The sequence below is a fragment of the Camelus dromedarius genome, unplaced genomic scaffold, assembly GCF_036321535.1.
Source record: "Camelus dromedarius isolate mCamDro1 unplaced genomic scaffold, mCamDro1.pat HAP1_SCAFFOLD_14, whole genome shotgun sequence".
In the NCBI taxonomy this organism is placed as follows: Eukaryota; Metazoa; Chordata; class Mammalia; order Artiodactyla; family Camelidae; genus Camelus; species Camelus dromedarius.
Window position 1 is genome coordinate 448,402 of NW_026989760.1, and position 14,954 is coordinate 463,355.

Genomic DNA, 14,954 nt, shown 5'->3' on the forward strand with positions numbered 1-14,954 from the left:
CATTCCCGAGCCATGGGAATCATGTGGGAAGCAGTTTTGGAGAAATTTCCAGGTATAGAATGTAACAAACTATACATAGATCTCTGAAAAAAGAAAAGATGCAATATTCTGATTTTGGAAGAAACTCAAAATATTCTCCTAAGCCTTAGTAGCTGGAAAGGCTGGGCATCTCCTAAGCCACTTATTTATTTCGCAGCCAGTGAGCATCTCCCACAAACCCTGTTTCCCTGTGTCTGCTGGGAGCCTCAGGCACACTGTTGCTGTCAACCTTATAAGTCACAAGGCAGACGCGTGTCTCTCATGCCTGCAACCCTCACACAGGCTTGCCTCCTAGCCTCACTGTCTGAACTTGGCCCCATTTTCTCACCTGTTTATTTGGTATCTGTTCTTCTGTAAGCTGCCTGAAATGCTTTTTGGAACATGTCAGAAGATTCAGTGGGTAGATAAATGGACAGATGGACAGGTGAGAAATGGGCAGACAGACAGAGTGACTCCAAGAAAAGGGGAACAAAGAAAATTTCCTATGCAGAACCCTCTTCTAGTCAGGGAAGAAAACCACCACGGAGAAGTGTGAAGAGGCAGGTGGCTTAGGACTGTTTCCTGGATTCCATGAAAAGTCACACCAAGAGAGAGGGTAGAACTATAAATAATAAAAGAAAAAAGCATGCATGCTTGAAAAATATATCTACAATATGTACTTTCTAAAGAATAGATTCAAATCAGCACGGCCCAATAACACAATCCTTGGGTATTTACAGAAGTGAGAATCCCATCTCCAAACCACAAGGCATCCCTTCGGAGCACTAAGAGTCTACACGGGACGGTCTTAAAGCCGTAATCACAAAAGCTATGCTATCCTGCCCTTACGAGGAATGAGCAGCTGTGCTCGGGCTGCCCAAGCGCCATTTACACCCCACAGCACCTCTAAGGGGGAGGGACGCCTAGCAAGCCCGTCTTTGCAGGACAGCAAACAAGTCCGGGAGAAGCTAATCTGACCTAACATTTCTCCATCTCTCAGGACTGGTCACTCCAGAGCAGGACTCGAACTCGGACCCACGTGTGTAATCACGTTACTACCGTGCTTTGTGTGCTTTTTGTGTGTATAATACATTTGTTTCTGGCATGAAAGGATATTTAATAAATGATCGGTTGTCCTGTCTATCTCATTAGCTCACAATCAATGTTTATAGTGTTGAATTGTACTCTTTTTCCCTGGAGAAAGGAATGGAACGAGAGAGTGTTAGAATGAGGTGGGGCTCCATTCTTTATCTGGTACCTCATCTCATCCAAGTCCCCAACCAGGGAGAAGGAGCAAATGTTCTCTTCATCTTTTAAAGAGAGGGCTCCACTGATGGTGACTTAACTCCAAAACCAAGTCTGGGGAAAGGGCACATTCAGCAACCAGAGCAGTATCACCTGTAGGAAGGCGAAAACAGCTCACGGGAGGGCTCAGGGGGTCAGCCTGATTTAATTTCAATCGATAAAACAGCAACACACTCTAAAAATACTAGCATGCAATCGATTGGCTCTTTCTGGACATCTAGCAATTTTCCACAGCCCACATGTAAAATGATCGTGAACCAGTGAAAGGTAGTGTCTACAGACAAGAAAAATCAATGCCACAGGTAGACTGAAACCCAGGCTGGAGGAAAGGAAGAGAAAGGGCATAGTAAAGAAGTGGGGAAAGGCTGGGGAAATAAAATCATCACAAGGACTCTCAAGCATCATCCAACAATCATACAATCATTCAAGAGAGAGAGAGAGTTACTGAGGTCCTATTCTGTGCAAGATTGTAGAGCGGGTGAAGCAAGTGCGCAGTGACCATTGTGGCAGCAAGTGGCGGGGCTCAAATACACTTCTGATTCTGGTACCTTGCACACTTGTCCTCAGTATAAAGGCAAAAAACAAAAAGTAAAATAAAACTCTGTAAACTCAAAGCATTGTTGAAAAAAAAATTAAAGAAGACCTAAATAACTGGACAGACACACCACGCATATTCCTGGATCAGAAGTCAGAGCTCTTGGAATGGCAGTGCTCCTCAAAGCGATCTGTATATTCAACGTGGTCTCGATCACAATCCCAGCGGGCTTCTCTGCAGAAACTGACTAGCTGCTGCTACAATTCATATGGGAATTCAAGGGTCTCAGTAACCAAATCGTACTTGAAAAAGAAGAACAATTTAAGAGGACTTGTAATTCTCAATTTCAATCCTTACAACTGTATCTCCAGGTGAGATTAGAGGCCATTGTGAAGTTATTACTGTGTTTATCCTTATTTTCTAAATTCTCTACAATGAATATAACTGTTACAATAAAAAGAATAAAAAGTAAAGTTTCTTTTAAAATATACACACCGATTCACTCATTGGGAAAAAAATATTTTAACTATAAATAGGTAAACAAATATCTAGTGAAAAAGGACTACTTAAAAACAAGAGTGTATTTACATTTTTCATTAATTGAAAACTGAAAAGCACAAACACATCAAGTTTCTAGGGAGACCGATGCAACAAATTATTTTCAAAAATTCTAATTGAACAATGAAAACTCAAGAAAGGGAAAATTGTGATTGACACCCAAGTGCAAACACATGGAAAGCAAAGGCCTAGAAATCACAGTTCCTTTAACTCTGATACTAACACAAGAGAAGAGGAAATTCCTCACTAAGGGGACAGTGGAATCCCATGCATAAGACAGCATACACAGTACAAACTGCACTAGAATCTGAGGTGATTTTCTTAGAAGAATTCCAAAGTTACAACATTGCTGAAAAACTATAAAAACACTGACAGACAGATTAAAACACACAGTCATATATATTATATAGAAACATATGAAGTCTACTCCCATGTTGCATAGAAATACAAACATATCTGTTCATTTATGGGCACTGAATATTTTATCCCAGGTAGAATATTTCAACTAAAACAAATAATCAATAATACACTCCTCTTGTCAAATCTACTTGATAAGTTACTCTGCTATGTAACCATAATTTGTCTAAGATATATCTAAAATTAGTGAAAAAGATCTTTGTATGGTTTCTTGAACCCTTCTCAAATTTCCAAACTTAATTTTAAAATAGATCTGAGCAGTATTTCTATATTAACTTTTCCCCCGTGAAATGAACAACACAGTCTGTTGTCAAAATTCTGTCCTTAGAATGATTCACAAGCACCGTATCCTAACAAAACTGCTGGACAGCAAGGCACTATCCAGACACTGTGACCAAACAAATGAAACACAAGGAAGACAGTGACCCTATTCTGGAGGGCTTACCGTATGTTTCAACACCGGGTATTTATTTGATTGGTTTGATTGGTTAGCAAAATAAAATCAATCAAGTACTTTCTGCTTTGAGCATTCAGTAAGTCATGACTCTGTTGTTAGTGTCATGAGAAGGAAAGACTTAAGCATGACTTGATTAGGTCAATTAGCAAAAGCCATCACTGGGGAGTGAGTAATAAAGAAGTTAACTGATAGCAATGCTTCTGCCTACAAGAGACCTAAAATAAACCTACACTGATCTCTTTAAGGAAATGAGGAGATGAAGCCCCAATGAGAAAAAAAAAACTAACAAGAAATCAAAAAAGTAAAGACTTTTTCATTAACGGTTCCAGGAAGGAGTGGAGCATGGTGGTGAGGATCACAGATACTTGGGACAAACATGAGGGTCTGAATTCCAACAGCACTGTGTAGCTTTGACACTGATAAGTCAGTGAAATTTTCTGAATCTCAGTCTCCTATCCATAGACTGGGGACAAAAACAGCACCCGTCTCCTAGAACGGTCCTAATAATTAAGTTATTTTATATATAAAAGGTTAAATAAAATACCTCAGATATTAAATATTACCACAAAAGCACAAGGAAAAAAGAAAACAGAGATAAATTGGAGTTCATCAAAATTAAAAACTTTGCTTCAAATGACACCATACAGAAAGTGAAAAAACAACACACAGGAGAAAATTTTTTCAAATCATTTATCTGATAAGGAATTCGTATCTATAAAAAAAAAAAAAGGACCTCCTACAACTCAACAATAAAAAGGCAACTCAATTAAAAAATGAATAGAGTATCTGAAAAGTATTTTTCAAGGAAAATATACAAATGGCCAACAAGCACAAAGAAACGATGTTCAATATCATTAGCTGTAAGGGAAATCAAGTCAAAACCACTAGGAGAAACCGCTTCACACTCACTACAATAGGTTATAATCAAAAAAATAGTAACAAGCACTAATGAGGACACAGAAGATGCAGAGGTCGCAGCCGTTGCTGGTGAGGATGTAACACAGCCTGGCCACTTTGGAAAAACGCCTGGCAGGTCCTTAGAGAGTTGAACATTTGGTTTCTGAATGACCAGGCAATTTTGCTTCCTGAGCACACACGTAAGAGAACTGAAAACAAATGTTCATATAAAAACTCCTACAGGAATATTCACGGCGCCATTACTCATCACAGCCAAAAAGCAGAAACAACACAAATGTCTATCACGTGATGAATGGGTAAACAGAGGGGCCCAGCCATACAGTGGAATATTATTCAGCAATAGCAAGGCATAGAGTACTGACCCAGGCCACAACTTGGACAAATATTGAAAACGTTACTCAGTGTGAAAGAATTCAGTCACAATAGATGCTTCCGCTTACATGAAGTAACTCGATTTACATGAAATTTCCAGCACAGGCAAATCCACAGAGAGAGAAAAGTGGCTTTCTGAGGCTGTGGGAGGATGGGGAAGATGGGAATGTCTGCATATGCGTAAGGGGCTTCCTGTTGGGGGGATGAAAATTTTCTAAGATTGACTGGGATGAACAATTCTGGGCATAGAGTAAAAACCGCCGTACATTTTAATGGGTGAATTGTTATTAAAACTGGTAAGAAAAAAAGCACCTCCAGCCAGTTACCTTCCCATAGTAAATGCAAATTGCTAAATTTTATTACAGGAAGAAGAAACTGCCCTCAGCATGAAAGCAGGAGTTCAGCAAATGTGAGTTAACCGAAATTGGAAAAGAGCATTTCACTTGAAACAATTGATGAGTGTACACAAATTATTAAGACATGACAAGGAAAATCAGTTTGACATCACGAAGAAGCATTCTGCTTCAAATGCAGATCAAGGATTCGGCAAGCCCAGCTGATACAAATGACCAGAGAAGAAACCTGGTTCTTTAAACAAGCGCCAGAGCCAACAAGGAAATAATGGTGAGGAAAGCAGGCGGCCGAAAATCTGGAACAGTTTCCTACTAATACTTTCTCCACTGAAAATTCAAAAACAAAATGAAAGTGATGTGATGTTGTGTTGAGCTCACTTGAATGGGCTTCCTCCGGTGCTCGACAGTTTTGTAACCCCGAATGAGAGACTCAGGAGAATCATCATGGCTCCTGGGAGTCACCAAATGACTGCCCACCAGCTCGCTGACCACCATCACATCTGCCAGGGTTGAATTGCAGAGAAGAGACCAACTTCTGAAAGGCACAGGAAATATAGACAAGGGAAGAAAAGGCTGCAGTCAGTCCTGGGACAGAGGCCTTGTGAGCAGAGGCCAGAAGTCTGCAGGTGAACATGAGTGGCCCTGGGGCAGAAAGGGACCACGGGGGAGCAGACCTCAATTCTCTTCTCTCTCTCCCTCGGGTAGGAGAGATAAAGCCTGCATCATTCTCACCTGGAACTGTGGGTTCTGGCTGGCAGAAGTCTTACCAACATGGAATGAATTACTCAAGACTGTGGAAAAAGGAAAGAAAGCGAGAGGGATTAGGGAGCCAACTCCAAGAACCTCTCAAATGCTCCCATATTTATTGTGTATAATCAAAGGAAATAGTCTTTAACAGTTGTGTGTTAGTAAGGAGGAACTTCGTGAAAGATGGGATGAGGCAGAGATTGTAGAATCCGCAATGAGTAAAAAGGCTTAGTTTACCTTTAGGGGAGACATGGGGAGAGGGGAACAAGATAAATTCTTTCGATATCTTCATTACAAAGCAGACCACCAGATCAGCCAGGTCCCTGTTTTGGGAATAATGTACTATCTAACAGCAAGCACGCCCAGCGTTTATAGATGAGTGCCTGGGTCATTGCTGTGCAGAAATCTTCCACGCAGGTCCGCACAGGTAGAAGTGCCACAACGTGCTCAGAAATTATACCGTCAGCACCCCTGGGCTCCCATGGACTGGTTTCACATTAACCAAACTCATGAGAGACTGATGCAAGAAAACCAGAAATTTAATTTATTAATGTAACAGGAGATGTGAAACTACAAACCAGACTGAAATATCAGAGTTCAACCATGAGTACAGATTCTCCTCAACAGCCCAATCACAGGCAGGCAGTCACATGACAAAAGTGGACAGAAGCAGAGCAGGAAGGGTTTCTGGATTAACTGAATGGACTAAATTTCTGTTATACGAAAAGATCTGCTGCCCAGAAGACATTTAACGCCAATCACAGTGCACTGTCCGTGGACTGTGGCTGAGACACGACTATGAGCACCTGTGTAACTCTCCTTTCCCTTTCCTTTCTGGGCTAAGTGATGCACAGAGGTACAGAGATCCAGGGATGCAGATACCTCTAAACACCCAAAGCCCATCCCTGGGAGCCTGGAAACCAGACAGCCAGGGTTTAAATACCAGCTCTGTCACTTACTAGCTCTGTGACTTTGGCCAACTTACTTACTCTCTCCGTGCCTCAATTTCCACATTGTAAACCTGGGATAACTATCAAACCTTCCTTACTCACTTGTTGTGAAGATTGAAGGATTCATTTCTGTAAAACGCTCAGAAAAGAATGTAGCACATTTTTGGTGCTCAACAAATGTGAATTTAATAAGAAAGTGATTTACAAATCTCCCTTCTAATCATCTTCTGTGTTTCATGGCTAGTCTGAGTCCCAAAGGAAATCCTTATTTCCCCTCTTATAAACTCTTGGGGAGCACCCTTCTGTTGCATCCCACCACCTGTTTAAACTGAGGGAAGGGATGCCTCCTCCACAATCTGGTCCATGGAGAGTGTTTTTCCCTTCACACCCCTGACCCCTGGACAACGGCTAGCCCTCCTCACACTAACAGATTGAGGTGTGAGTCCGGATCTACAAGCAGGGCATATGAAACCTTTCCTTTCCCTCCAGTGTTGGCCACCCTTGGGAAGCACCCGGGATGCTCAGCTCCATGGCAGGCAGCCCTGTGCATGATGGGGCAGATCCTCTTAAGGGAAGGCTCACTGTGGCCCAGAGCTAACTGGGACTGCATGAGTCTCTAGTTCTGGGGCACAGTATCATGACACGCATTTTCCCACAGCCCTGAAGTTCATGGAGAACGTGGCTTCATCAGTAATACAGGAGCCATTTATCGCCTGCCTGTTCTTCTGTGTCATCTCTCAGTTGGCTGCTGGAGAAAACATGTGTATATGTATTGGGTCCCATTAAGCCCCAATATATATGAAGTAACAAAAAATTCTGTGGCTTAACATTGGTTCAGGGCGACTGTGTAACTGTCCTGACCCTGCTGATGCTAAATTATGGGTATAGGAACTATGGAACCTCCTCAAATATCTTTCAGCATAAAACCAGCTTTTCTTATTTTCCTGTTTCTTAGTAACTGCCAAAGACTGTAAAATGATGGCTTCATACAAAACAGGAGCTAAACTTTATGAGCCCTTTGACATTCCCACTGTGCTAAACACTTTACATAATTTCTAATTCTCACAATTCTGCAAAGCAGATACGAGCGTCCCCATCTCACAGACGAGGGAAAAACTCAGAGCAAACTAACTCAGGCTCACGTGGCTCAGTGGCAGCACGTGCACGCAAACCCAAGACAAAAAACTACACCCCTTCTTATATGTACAAAATCACCTCCCAACAAATGATACACAGCTGCTGGGTCAATACTCAGGGAACTCAGTACACTTTCCAGCTTTAAGGTGCTCCAGAGGCCGCTCTTAACTGCTTTATAAAATTCCGGCTCACTGGTTGCTAACACTGGAAGAAAAGACCGATTTTGCCATTGTTTGCACAGCAAGTCTGAAATGTTCACAGCGAGATGACAGAATAAGTCTAAGACATAAGCAGAATAATTTTTCCAGGTAGACAGACATAATGGACATTGTGCTATTCTGAAGCACTAAGCAACGGAATCAAAACAAAATAACATTTGTTAAACATTCTTTTGCAAAAGGAATATTAAGACTGTTAGAAGGTGCAACAGCACCACCTATGGCTAAATACACCTTCCAGGTTGCTGGGAAAGATGCAACACAAAAATTGCCTGTTGGATCAGAAAGAAGAATCAGATAATTATATCTTATGTAGCACATACTGCACTTTGCTTCGGGGAAGGGAGGTGTATTCAGTACTTAATCTGACATTGCTAATACTCCTGAATATAAACAAAAGACACAGGCTCATGGAAACTTCTTAGTAGAGGAAAGAATCCAATCCAGCCACTTCATTTTACAGGAGGGGAGACTGAGATCTGGGATCTGTCCTCCTGGCAATCAGCAGCAAATCTCTCCTAGGCCTCATGTCTTGCACTGTAGCAAAAACCAACAGATCTGTACTAGGCCTATATTCATAAAAGTCACGTCTGTATTTTTCCAACAGTAATTAATCTAGGTATCTTGCAAAATACTTCTCAAAGAGCCAGGAAAGCATACAAGTGTATTGAAATTCAAAAACATTTATTTGCACATTAAAACAGCATGAGATTTATTCTATTAATAAAAGTGACATGTCAAATCAATATTTTGATATTTTAAAACCTATTAAGAGTGCAGAAAAATAAATCAAAATTTTCTTTAATCACAAAAGAGAGAAGCTTATTCCCTGAAAATGATCAATGTAGATTTTTCTAAACTTAATGATTCTGGTCAGATTCCTACGAATTTAAATGTCTGAGTGGATGGTTACACGGCAACATGAATTCTGAGTTGTAACAACACACATTCTGTGTAAATAATATTCAAGGCCGTCTGCTTAAGGTGATTTAACTACTCCCTGTCTCACTAGAATGATAAAGATTTCATTAAAACTTCATACTGCACACACACACACAAAACCCTGAATCCTTGTTACTTTAAGCCATATTCATATATTCATAAATATGCATATTGAATATGCATCAGAAACAAGCCACCCTCTTTAGTATTCAGAGTTGATCCTTCTAAACTATCTGTCCTTGTGACAGCATATTTTTACTAAGCAGCTCTTGGGTGCTTCATATACAAGGCGTCCACATCTCACAGTCAAACAAGGTAAAGGGCATCACTCAAATTTCACAAATGAGGAAATGTACTTAAGCCATGAAAACAACTTACATATTCATCATCAGGAAAGAAAAGATTAAAGATTTTACTTACAATATTCACTGACAAAACTTTCCTCCATACTAAGACTACATAGAAACAATTCAGTCTTTGTAAATTTTTCTGTCAATAAGCATCACTAGAGAAAAACAAGCAACATCATTAGAAATGGTTTGACTTTCAAAGTCCACTCCAATTTTGCAGTATAATCATTTTTAATGTTTTGATTTTAGTGTTTACAGAGCACTAAAATAAAAAAAAATATAAAGTTTTTAACTCATTGCCTGAGAAAGCAACATTTGTGAAAATGTACAATTTTAATTTATGCCACTCTGTCTAACATTCTCACTGGTGTCTCTCCTTTGAAGGCTTCATGAAGCTGAGATCGCTAAAATCGGTCATTTATGGACGCACAGGAGTTCGGGAAACCACTCAACTTGGGGCTGATCAGAGGAGCCATTGAGAATGCATCCTGTGCAGCCTGGGTTCCAGCCCTGAGCCTGCCAACGCCAGCTGCGTGAGATTTGGGACAAGCTGCCCCGTCTCTCAACCCCTCAGCTGCAGAAAAGGAGACACTGATACCTACCCTTAAACACCTGCTATGAATTAAAACATGAGGAAAGCATTTTAGCCTTAGGTAAGTGTCCACTCAGAGCAAGTTTGGTCATTATGATGATGAGGATTACTTTTAATAAGTTAAGGCAGACCAAAAATTAGAAATCACCATAAAGGAGAAACATTTTATGTCAATGAGCATTTCCTTTTGAATGGATTGCAGAATGTTCCATTGATTTTTTTAATAAATCAAATTTTGTCCACTAATTATAGATTTACAGGTTCATGGACAAGTCTCCAGAAAAAGAATTAGAGGTCACTAACCTCTGCATACAAAGAAAGTAAAGTTTAAAAAAAATCAGGGGGGAGATTATACCTCACTTGAGAGAGTATGTGCTCAGCATGCATGCGGCCCTCAGTTCAGACACCAGTAACTCCATTTAAAAACTTTTTTTTTAAGAAATGGAGAATTAACTCAAAAAGGTGGAGGAATGCAGAATTTTTTTAGAGAATCAACTCAGATTTAAGATGGGGAAAAAAATATCCATTTCTCACAGGAAATCTTGAGAAATATGTAAACCGGATCTGAGTTGTCTAATCTTTTAACATTATTCATGAATTCATATTACCAAGTCTTAAAACTGCCTGATAACCCACAGGGGTGATCCTGATCATAACAGCTGCCAACACGGATCGAGCTCCGGCTACGAATGGTCTGTTCTGCCATCTCTGCCCCTGAGGCCTCACCAGGCTGGGAGCACTAAATTCGGTCATTCATGAGCATCACGTGTAAGTCCTCCCTTTGTGCTTCTCACTCCCCCCTCACCAGACCCTCTGAGGGAAGCACTGTTATCATCTTCCCCAACCGAAGATAAGGCCACTGAGGCACAGAGACTAAACCTGCTCCAGGTCACATCGGCAATAAAGGACGTCTATAATTCTGCTGTTCTATTATTGACAAAGGAATCTGACATATCAATTCAAGGGAGACTGTTAAATAATCAAGTCTGTCATGTCTTCACCTCAAAGAGCAGATACTATAGATTCCTGACGTAGGATGAGGCTGCCGCCACATACTGACTCAGCTTGAAATTAATATCCAAGATGAAGCAGCGGATACATGTAAATATTCACGACTGTCAACTCCGCTCTCGGGCCTGGGCCCTTCACTGCCTGAACGGGGGTGAAATCCCCACCCGTGTCAGGGAGGGAAGCGCAGCTCTTCCGGGACTCACCCAGGATTCACGGGCTGTTTCCCACCCACAGGCTGTCCTCAACGATTAAAAAGCTCTCAAGAATTTTACACCATGCAAAACTAAAAGACGTTTCTGCAGATGGAGCACTTTCTCAGGCTTAAACCTTTTTTGCCTACACTCAGCAGGTGGGAAAATAACACATGACTCTGCAAAGTCTCTGACCCTCACCACTCATAGGAGTAGAATGGCCTCAGCACAAGATGACTCTTCACGGATGAGAACAAAATAAAGCCGCCCCCAACCACAGGCACTCCCAGAGACAGCGCTCAGCAGTCTTCTGCACACTCACGGTTGTGCAGCCCTCACCACCATCTATTTCCAGAACACTTCATCATCCTAGAAGAACACCCCTGCCACTAGCAATCACTCCCCAACCCCCCTCCACCCAACCCCTTGCAACCATCACCTGCCCTCTGCCTCTGCATGTGCCTATTCTGGGCATTTCAGATCACTGAATTCAACAATATGTGGCCGTTTGTGTCTGGTTCCTTTCACTTAACGTGCTGTTATCAAGGCTCGTCCAGGTTGAAGTGGTATCAGCATCTCTTTTTTTTTTTTTTGAAAGTGTTAAAGTTTATTAGAAGGTGGTAAGTACTATCAAAAAGAGTAGAGAGGAGCATAAGTGATTGGGTTTCAAAGGGAAAAGTGCGGGTTGAGCAGTCAGTGTGGACTTCGCAGAGCAGGTGGCCTTTTTCATATTCCCCTATATTTATTTTTTCTTTTTTATTCAATTTTACGTCTGAATAATGTTCCACAACATGGAGATACTACATTCTGTTCATCCATTCAGCAGCTATGTATTGACGAGCTCCAGACGAATGAGTGTAAGAGGTGACTAGGCAGGGATGGCATTTAAGCAAAGGGCAAGATGTGCTTTCAAAAAAAAAAAAAAGCCAACAAACAGAGGCACAAAGAAATTCAGCGCGTTTCTGAGAAAGTGCATGCTTGCTTCACGATGACTGCCGTGCAGGGCTGGGGGGGGGGAGTGACAGGAGACACAATGAGGGAGTAACCTGAGAATATTCCCCATGCAAGCAGCTCAGCCAATTCTCCTCCCTCATCCTGTATTTTAGAGCCATTTTTGATAGGTTTTCTATTTCAAGTAACAGTACTTAGTTACACATCTGATCATCTGCATCAGATCACCTTACCTCCAAGCCACAGAAAGTCATTCACTGACTGGAGCAGCTCCAAGACATAAAGGTGATGGACCAGGGAGTCCTGCAGCATCCCGGCCTGCAGGCACAAACCCCCACATGTTCCATGGTGATGTCCGGAAAGTAAAATGCATGGAAATATCTCACTGCTTGTGCACGATATCTGCCCCCAAATTGCCCCAAAATCATGCTGGCAAAGCACTACTGAGCCCTCTCACTACCAAAAAAAAAAAAAAAAAAAGAGAGAGAGAGAACAGAAAAGAAAAGAATAAAGCTAAGAAGGCAAATTTAGGGTCTTCCATTCAAAACCAGCAACCATCACTGCCAGTAACTCAGCTGGAATGGTCCTGACTTCAAAAACCACTGCGCAGTTACATTGCAAACGTGATAGACATATATGTATTCCACGTAGATGATATTACAGTAGGATTTTTCTTTTCGAAATTTCCAGTTGCAACATTAACACAAGAAAGATTATGTTTCAGCTTTAAAAAAATCAATTATTTTCCACTTTCTTAATTTTGAACCTATTATTATTTTATAAAGGGTGCTATGCTGCAAATTATAAACCAACTATTTGGTTTCTGCCAACAAGACCTTTATGACTTCACTATTTCAGAGCAAGATTTAATGATGCTTTGAGAAGTGGGTCCTGGGGCGCTCACTAACAGCTCTTTAAATACTGACAAGAATGTGCTATTTAAGTAATGCAAAGGCTCTAACTCTACATTAACTCAGAAACCAAAGAAACTACACCAAAGCCTTACTTTATCATTTTTAAATTTTGCTATTCTTTTGAATATTAAATTTCTTAAAAGGTAAGATTTTTTTTGAGAAACACAGCAGCTGTATTAAATTTCCTCTCACCAAGAAAGCAATCTTTATCAAGAATAAATACCCCTATAGAAATCCAAAAGACGGGACGTTTCTAGCTAAGTGAACATGCAGATCTCAACACAAGACTAAATCCTATCAGATCTCACTCGAACGAGCTCAACAATGTCCTGTGCTACCCTGAAACTTAGCTCTTCTGTTCCAAATGTTGGCTGAGCTAAGATCATCACACAATGCAGGGAAGAAGAGAAAAGTCCACCTGGTTGCATCCGTTTTCTTCCAGCCACAAGGTGCCGCTAGGGGGTCCCCGTTAATAAGCTCTCCCCATGAGGAAATCCGGCATTCACACTGCCCCTGCCGTCCCCAAGCAGACCCGACGCCCCTCTCCCACTGGTGGCCCCCCAGCCTGTCAATGGTCTTCTAAAGACCCTCCCAGTTGGTGGCACTCTCCCCCTCTTCCCTGCTTCACACACACACACACAAACACACACACACACACACACACACACACACACACACACACACACACACGGAGCCAGGACAGCCTTCCCAAAGCACAAATTTGATTACATCACCCCCACTTCAAACCCTTCAGAGGCTCCCTGGTAGAGTTCTAGCCCCACCCCCAACGCTGCTCGCCCAGCCTCACCTCAGTGCCCAGGTCCCCAGTGACCTCAGGCGCCCCCTGACCTGCTGCTACTTCCCACTTGCCTCCAAGCCCATTTTGACTGTTTGTCAAGGGAGACTTCCTTCCCTCGAACCTCTACACTTTGCGTTAGGTGCCCCTGCTGTGTTCCTAGAACATTCTACGCTAAGACAACTTCTGACAATGCTAAACTCTCAAGAAGCAATACATTTTGCTTACTACTGTGAGTCCACCCTCTCTCCCCTGGACACTCAGAATTGCATGTGTTATGAATAAATGAATGAAGGGGTGGGTCTCAAAGGGACGGGCAGAGCTGCTCTCGCCCACCCCGACCACTTCTTTCTGAAGAACATCAGAAGCAAAACCAGGAGTACCTCTCCTGAGGGTCACTTTCTGCTGACACCCTTCACTGCCTCTTCTGTGTCAGTTCTAGTAAAAAACCAAGCTCCTCCTAAGCCCTCCATCCCTAGGCCCACTCCAGTGTCCTCCCAAGCAGGGGCACCCTCCACCCTGGACCACACAGTGCACTCTCCCCGAGTCCCCACCCCACAAGCCTCCAGGCCTCTACCCGGGCTGCTCCTGCAACCTGAGTCACCCTCTTGATTCCTTCTCCTGGCTGACTCTTACTCTGTCCTCATAACTGAATGTAGAGCACATTTCTTCAAGGAAGCCCTCTGTGATGATGTCCTTTAGCTCTTGGCTGGGCTCCCTCTACAGCAGGACTGCTTGGCGACCAACTGGTGTTTGTCCACCTGCTCCTCTGAGACCATGACCTCTTGGAGGCCACGTGGGAAAAAGGAGTGAGACGATAAGAGGGGTGGGAAGAGCAAAAAGCAAAATCACAGCCCAAGTCCCAGATTCAAGGATTCTGTCTCAGAAGAGAAGAATAAAATGTTTAATACGTATGTCATTTGGCTATGATTTTTGTGGCTCATGGAAAGCAAGAGGTTGGTGTTCTAGTCTAAAATCCAAGTTACATGCAAAGAAATGTACATATTCATATCCAAAGGAAACCAGAGCTGCTCAACAACAGTTTGCAGTTAAAATCAAAGGAAATTTGATAAAGGCAATCTCTCTCTCTCTCTCTCTTTGTTTTTTTTTTTTTTTTGTATCATATAGTTGTAGAAGTATTTGTATAACTAAGTGATGGCTACAGCCTATGATTCTGCACTGGAGTGTTTGGGGCAGAGGAAGCCCAGATTACATGCACTGT

At 42.0% G+C, this 14,954-nt stretch overlaps 1 long non-coding RNA gene across 1 annotated transcript in view; it reads right to left on the reverse strand.

The window, feature by feature from the left end:
• The window catches only part of LOC135320555 (uncharacterized), a 101,284-nt gene that overhangs the window by 61,799 nt on the left and 24,531 nt on the right, over nt 1-14,954 (reverse strand). The gene's annotated exons all lie outside the window — the stretch shown is intronic.